This window comes from Crassostrea angulata, chromosome 2, assembly GCF_025612915.1.
Source record: "Crassostrea angulata isolate pt1a10 chromosome 2, ASM2561291v2, whole genome shotgun sequence".
NCBI classification, from domain to species: Eukaryota; Metazoa; Mollusca; class Bivalvia; order Ostreida; family Ostreidae; genus Magallana; species Magallana angulata.
The window spans coordinates 63,075,591-63,083,962 of record NC_069112.1 but is presented as its reverse complement, the minus strand read 5'-3'; the positions used below and the strand labels follow the sequence as shown (position 1 = coordinate 63,083,962).

Genomic DNA, 8,372 nt, shown 5'->3' with positions numbered 1-8,372 from the left:
GTTAATCGCTGGGTTTGTCTACAAGACCCAGTCTACACCGGATATAATGTGAATTAAACTATAAAGTGTAAAATCGGATGCCTTTTATTTCCGAACAAAGTTGACGATATATTTAATGGTGATCTGATAGACTGATACGATGTTTTAAAAATCGATTTAAACAGGTATCAAAAGATTATTGTTGCCAATAGTCGCTAATATACTCATCATGAGACGAAATGCGACTGAAAAGCACATGAGAAAATGGCGCCAAGTCTTTGATGTTTGAACGATCGGCAATATGCCGAGGAAATCAGTACATTTGATGTTTGTTCACAATTTTTAGAATTGCAAAATATCAATGTTGTTCTTATGATAATAAATTTATCGATTCTTGTTCCATTTACCGAGTTTTAAGCAGTAACTTTTTAAAACTGAAATCAAACAAACCAATGGCGCCATTTTTTTCTCCAGCCGATCTAGCTACTTTAAAACTTACTTGAATTCCGTCGGGCATCTTGAGGGCCTTCTTGCTCTTGGACGAAAACATTTCCCTCAGATGAGCCAGCTCAGACAAAACACGATCAGCGGTTCTCTGGTCCATTTCTAACGTCGTACAACTTTGAGTTTAAATTAACGAGTAACTGGGCTCTGAAACTGGACCCGAAGATGGACCTGCGAAAACGAACAGCCAATCAGAGCTCAGTAAAGGAATTGTGGGATTGCTTCATTTATGTATTTTTTCATTATGTTTTTTTTAATGTAGAATTCTAACTGTATTTATGATCTTTAATTTTGATAATATGATATCTTTTTAACAGTTTCAATATTTTGAATTAAAGTCTGGCAAGCAACAATTTGCCAATTATCATTATTTATATCAAATTGTTCATAAATACATTATTATTTTACTCTAATGTGTACCAGTTGCATGGAACTCTATATATTCTAGTTTACAATCATTTCGTATCGTCTAAGTAAATTAAAGGTTATCGTAAATATGCAGTGGCAATGGAAGCAAATTGAAAGTGGGGACTGGACTAATCCTCTGAAATCTTGACAAGCAAAAAAAAAAGAAGAAGAAAAAACATTAAAAAAAACCCTAATCTTCAAAATCATGAAAATCCTAATCGGGGGGGGGGGGGGGGGGGGGGGGGGGGGCTTATATACCTACGACTCAAACTTCTCTATTATATCTCTGCTGCGAGAAATGCAGTGCAAAATGAAAAATGAACACAATGCAAAAACAGAAATGAACATGAATTTTATTCATTTTGGTCGTTGAACACAACATAAATTTGTGAACCCACCATCTTTTTTACACAAAAGCACATTTTACAGTATCTTTAACCCTTCATATTCCACAATGACAGTCATAATATTGGTGATTCCACCAATTTCATTCATTGATTGTTTCACTTACGAAAACACTTGATGGGTCCACCAATAATAAGATAATGGCGATTCTGTTATTTAAAACTGCATCAAATATATCAAATACACAGGACTCTGGTGATTCCACCAATTTTATTCATCGACTATCTCACTTTCAAATAAACTTGGTGGGTCCACCAATAATAAGATATTGGAAATTCTATTATTTTGAAAAGCATAAAATATCTCATTTACACAGGCCCCTGGTGGTTCCACCAAAAATCAATTGTGAATTTGTCTGTATACAGTTTTGTATTTCATTCAAAGAATTGGTGAACCCACCAACAAAGCATTTTGCAAACATTGTTTGGTGATTCCACCAATAGTCAAAGAGGTAAAATTTTCTAATATGTCAATAATATATCAATATATAAATACTACACTGAACAAATTTAGGAACTTGTCCAAATTGTAAATGCTGTCGCTATTTCAATACTTGGTGGATCCACCAATATAAAATTGTGCGAAATGTGAAATGAAACTAGAGTTCCAAATTGGTGGACTCACCAAGAAATTTTAAAAGTTTAAAAGCTGTTAATAAATCGCTGTGTTAGATAGAGCAGGTTTGGCAACCAAAAAAGATGAAAATTTTTGCTTCTATACAAGACAAGAAAGTTGGTGAATCCACCAGAAAGATCACATAAACATATTTTTAGTTTTCGCTGATGCAGACTAGTGGAATGAATTTACCTTGTTGGACTCACCAAAACAAGCACTTTCACTTTAGATTTACATACTTGGTGGATCTACGGTGACTTATTATCCAAAATAGATTACATAGCTGGTGCATGCACACACAAAAAAAAATCCCTTAAAAACACTTTGTTTATCAGTCAAATAATAATTATATAGATTTGTCGGAGTCTGCTCTTTCTGTGGGTCAAAATTCGTTTTCCTTTTTAACAGGATTATCAATGACAGAAAAGAATTTTATTATAAAAGATAAAAGCAAAAATTATCATCACTAACTACTAGGTGCAACTTATAAGGATTTCCACCGATGGTAGGTGTTGTAAATAAACTAGTCACCGTCACCATTCATCATTTCAATAATTCGTTGATTATTATCCCGTAGAAAATCACCAATACTACTTTCTGGTCATGTTTTAAAGAGTTCTCGAATTATCGTCATACGCATTGTGTGTCTTTCCTCCTCAGGCTTTTAGATGGAGGTGGTGCCACAGGGATTTTATGTGTAAACCAACACAGCGATCTGTAAAAAAGTACAAAACTAATTACTTTACTGGATAATTATAAAAATGGAAAGAAATTTTCAACTTTCTTTTTGATATGATAAACTTTCACAAAGATGATTTTACTTGATTTTGTCAGCTCAAGTACAGAGAAAATGAAAGAAAATATAATCACATAAAGTCAATGTAGAGGTCATGCGTTGAAGTTTAAAATATTCAACAAAATGTTGATATCACGAACAAAATTGCATAAAGAAAACTAGGTACTCTGTTTCAGTTTCGTATATAAATAATGACAATAAATAATAATCAATATGTAATCAATAAATGTTTTAAAAAGTGCTAGTCTCTCATGATTGCAAATAATATTTCCTAATTTGTTTGCTGGAAAGATAGTTTTACATAGGTATTGTTTCATGAAGTTGGCTATAGAATACATATTTTAACTAAACAACCCCTCCAATTATCATGGGGCCGGAGAGCAATTGTACCGGATTAAATGAAAATAAAAATGGTATATAATGCTTCATATTTCACTTAATTTGCATTACTTCTCGTATCAACATATCTAAGAACAGAATTTGGCTCTTCCTTAGCACATTGTATTGTATTAGACCATGACCAGGCGTCTCAGTCCGTACCCGCTTCACCCGAATTCTATACGAAATGCGAGAAAGAATTACGTAATAATGGCAGCCACCAAGTGCCTCTTGGACAAACGAAAAAGCTTTCATTCAATACATACAAATATTCCGTTTGCCTCGTGGTTATTTTAACGTCAACCGACCTTGTGACCGACAAGGCAACTTGTCATCTAACGCCTGGCTATTCTACTTGTCGAGGTCACTTATTTAAACAAAAAGTTATTGCAACTTATCACTGCACAGTTCTCTACCTAATGTTACATTTTAATCAAATTATACAGATTATACCACAGTGATATTTTTTTTCTGCGTACATGTACTTCTTCTGCATCTTATATTCAGTTTATTGAATATTAGACAACATAGCTTACGCTTTCAATATTCATTCTTACACTTTAATAGAAATACAAACAACCATATATGTATATTGGTGAAAATATCTGGCATTTGTTCTATATTTACACCCACCAAGTATGATTACCTCAAATTTTAACAGAAAGGATGACTGCACTTCAGGACATGCGATATTTGCGAGAAAATAAACTTTAAAAACAAGAATGTTCTTTAAATTGCAGAAATGGTCAACATCTAAACTGCAACTTTACGTAATTAGGTTAAATGAAAGTATGTGTTAACAAGTACGAATTTGTTTTATAGGCGCGGGTCATCACGATTACTTGAATATCTTTACGAAAATGAGGACACCCACTTTAACACTGACTTCACACAAAATCAGCGCATGTTTGTCTATTGTATTACGTTTAACAGTAGTTGTATATTTGCATCATCAAAGTTATGTCAAAGGGAGATTAATAAACAAACATGCGCTCATGGTTTTAATGAGAAAAAAACTGCTTCTTCTTACTTCCGCTTTACCCCCGTTGTAACCAAGGGTTAATGCATGTTGTATATTATATAAATCATCACGTGATTTCTCACCTCAGGTAACTTTGTGAATGCAAAATTCTATCACATGACGTGTAAGATAGCATTTTGTGTGCTTACTAGGACAATATTTTCAAGAACGTTAAGTTGTCAAGCATTGATTTAAAGGGACTTGGACACGATTTAAGCTCAAATTTCTCAAAATTTAATTTGTCATATTTAATGTCTAAAATAATCAGCATGGGTGTTTTTAATACTTTGTCAAAATTTGAAAGTCCAATATCGAGTTACAAGCGAGTTAAAGAGGTAAAAATGTTTTGTAAACAAAGCTTGAGCCTTGTTATTGTTTAAATATGTGTTATAATGATATGTTTCAATCTAATGTTACTTTTTGTTGTTGGTAAAATTATTTATGAGCCAATTGAATGAGTTTATCTTGTTTCCACAAGATATTTTGTCAAAGAAATTGTAATTTCTTTACTTTATGTTATTTGTAAGCAAATATAAGACTCGAGCTTTGTTTACATAACAACGATTTCTTTCCTCTGTCTCCCGCTTGTAACATAACTTCTAACATTCAAATCTGGGTGAATCGTTCAAAATACACAAGAAAACTATTTTAGGTATACAAATCAAAATAAAATTTTCATCTGAAATTGTGTCTAAGTCCTTTTAAAGTCTTCTGTACTTACATAGGCGTGGTCTAATTCTTGAAACCATATTAAATAGTATTCTTGTACCATATATAATAGATAGGGTTATGGTGAAAGAGTGATCTCATAAATTTTATACATGGCATTGTTATTCATGCTAGTATAATATTAGTACCATTCTGATGTCAGCTCCACCTCTCATGGACATTAATATCAATCGTATGTTTGATCAAGGGCAGATAAGCAAAACATCTCCTTTTTTCGAAAGTTATAATGAGAAAAACATAGAAAGAGCTTAATGTATCACAGTCATGATAAAAATTGACTAGACTTTTTAAAAATTTTAACAAAAGTGGAACTAGGTTAAGAAATAAACGCAACAGAAGCGACCAAAAGGGGCCCAAAACCCGGCGCCAACTGCAGTCATCCTTCATGAAATATATAGCTATGTAGACACTCACATAACTGAAATCTACCCAACCCTCTTAGCAATTGGTCAAAACCTACAGTGACATAGGAAAAATCACGGACTGCACGAAATAACCATATACATATACATCTTACTGATGTATATGAATTGTAATTTAAATAGTTTTTAATTACTTTTGACAATCATTTCATCAATTTGTTAAATAATGGTGTTTATACAAACAGAAACGAGGGTATGCTTACTTTGATGATTCATACAGGTTATATGAAGGAAGCGAAAATTGCAGAAAAATTTCCTAAACCCGATAACGCGAATTCTAGCCACACCCTGCGATAAGAAACCCTACCCTGTGGTTGCTGAATTCATAATTTTGGACTTTATAGTCTTTCTTAAAATTCATTCAGTTTCAGTAGAGAAAAAAGAAGAAGAGTTTCAACCATTTTATGTGTATATTAACACTGCATGACCATATTGGCCTACTGACTGCATCAGGTGACAAAACAAAATCATATTTGCGCGTATGTTAATTTTAAATCTGTTAAAGGAAGTGTGCGCTAAAGATGTACATTCGGCGGGAATCTGGGCGCACACGGAGAATGAAAATTCCATCGATCAATTTTGCACATTTTCCGAATTATAACGGTTATTTGGTTTTTGTTGGACGTGAAATGGGTAGAAAAATGTTTGATCATTCCTGTCTCCTTATGTATTTTCCCATCATTTTCCTGATTATTTTTGTAAATGAGAAAATATTTTTTAGGCATACTATAATTAATTTCACTGCACTGAAACTATAGAAAAAAAACTATGTTTACTTACACTAGTGATTAACTATTCTTTTTCAATGGAAATTTATTTCGCGCGTGTTAAAGGCTTACATTTAGAACAAATAAAATCAAAAACACTTAATATTTTTAAAAAACCATTATGACAGCAGTTACAGGCATCATCGTTATTAAAAGTGTGTGGGGCAAACTCATCCCAAGCAAAAAACTTTCAAAATCATAAAAATCCTAATCCGTGGGAGGGGGGGGGGGGTCAGAACATAGCATATCTATAACTTCATATAACATGAACTTCCTTTCAATTAATTTTTTACATTCTCCCAAAAAGGGGGAGACAACTCCATTTTAATTTACCTCTTTATATGTAGATTAAAAAAAAATGTTTACTGCGCAAAAAAGCAGGGGAGATGCTGCCACCCTCATCCCTACTCCACCCTCACCCCCGATGCTACGTGCCTTAGCTACAAGGTACTTGTATAAAGGCCAGGTCAATGATACAGATATAGCTGTTGCATTTGTAATGTTTATACTTCCATAATTTTAGCAATCGTCATAACTTTGCATTTTTTTCTGCAGTTAATTGTGGACACGTTTAAGTAACATATTCACAAAAATTCCAAGTATTCATGTTGATGTAGTGTATTACTTACCATAACTAGGCCGACTTCATTTGTTGTCAATTTCTTTTTCTTCTTTCTTCATTTATCCCACCATCGGCATCCATATATAATTATATATAATTCTTTTCTTCCCTTTCACACACAATATCCAATATTTCGGTCATTATTCAAACAGATGAATCATTATATTTCGTGGTAATTCAAAGTTCCGTTGTTATTTATCCGTATGTCCTATTTTAGAATGTTGGTCATTCGTACTGTAAACTGTTCTGTGCATGCCTCATTCACCCAGCCTTCCATTGGTTGATGGTATAATGTTTCAGAGGAAGGCACAGCAGGAAGTCTTTATGCAACCGATATTTGTTGACTGTGCCTTGCATTTCAAATTCAAAATAAATAAAATACTATATCTAGCTACATTTAACTGTATTTATTTGTTGAATAGTACTAAAAATAAGCGAAATATTTTTTCAATTATGCGATCATTGGTTCCTGTTTTACAAGTTTTTCCGACCCAATTTTATGAACCACAGTTGTCCATAATACATCATTCTATTCATAATGATAAACTACATGTAACCTTAAAGGGAAACTTGTTAATCTTAATCTAGGATTAAATCGTTAGAAAGAATTAATTGTTATAAATTTTCTAAACACTCTTCTCCTAGAATAAACAGAAATTTGATTAGATCAATACTCTCTCTCTCTCTCTCTCTCTCTCTCTGCAAATTATCTATGCACTTTTTTCCCTTCCTTTATCTCTCTCGCCGATCTTGCTGACTTTAACATGTGTCTATGTGGGAATTTTACGACATCCAAGAGCAGTGAAGAATTCTCTCTCTCTCTTTCTCTCTCTTGGGAGGGTTAACTATTACCATGACCTTACATACAGACTCAGGGAAGCCGCCCCTGTCTACTGTTGGCCGCCCCGATTACGACACCGAGTGCTGATTTTGAAGCGGAGAATTTCATCGGATAAAGTTCGATTTCTCCGCTTCACAGGCGGACCCGACTTTTTAAAATAGTTTTCGTTTCGTTAAAATACATTTCGTTACCGTTCAAATGAAAACTTGTTAAATAGAAAGAGTTGAATGCATCAAAGAGAAAAAAAAACTGAGGATGGGGGTGTCTGAATTTTACTTATTGTTTGATGATGAAGAGTTTGGGGGACAAAGTCATCATATCGTACATAAATTGCTTTAAAAGCTTATCATGAATTAAGTATCTGGTAACTCATATCAATCGGAGTGTCCATCTATTTTGAGTACAAAGTATCATAACAAAGAGACATGTTTTGAAGGGCACTGTTTAAATCAACACTTCTTGTATTTATTTGAATTAATAAGTTAGCAATGTTTAAGCGTTCCTTCGCTTTTTGTTGAGAAACTCATATCACATTGCTGAAAAATGCCACTTAAGAAAACATAAGCATGTATATAACCAAAATATATACTTAGTATTCTTAGCACTTTCTTCAAATATCATTAGAAAAAAACTTCAAGGTGGATTTAGGTCATATAATATTTTTACACACACAAGATAAGGTCGCTAGGATATAGAGGATATTTTGAATTGAGATAAGGAGACACAAAACGCGGTTCCTCTTGTCCTGCACAAGGTCAGCAATGTTTATCCTCCCGCTGGTGTGAAGACCCAGCGAATTCATTAGAATGTAGTCTCCCGCTGTGCCGACCAAGAAAGTGATCTTACAGGTGTTTGTTATTATCTAATGAAAGACCTCCCTCTTTG

The 8,372-nt window shown here is 33.4% G+C and overlaps 1 long non-coding RNA gene across 1 annotated transcript; it reads right to left on the bottom strand.

Annotated features, from left to right (window-relative positions):
- Nucleotides 1-1,224: 1,224 nt before the first annotated feature.
- LOC128172841 (uncharacterized) lies at nucleotides 1,225-6,964 on the bottom strand. Its single transcript, XR_008242351.1, has 2 exons — nucleotides 6,654-6,964; nucleotides 1,225-2,626 (listed from the first exon to the last, which is right to left on the bottom strand). It is a non-coding gene; the product is annotated as an uncharacterized LOC128172841 (long non-coding RNA).
- Between the last annotated feature and the right edge of the window lie 1,408 nt (nucleotides 6,965-8,372).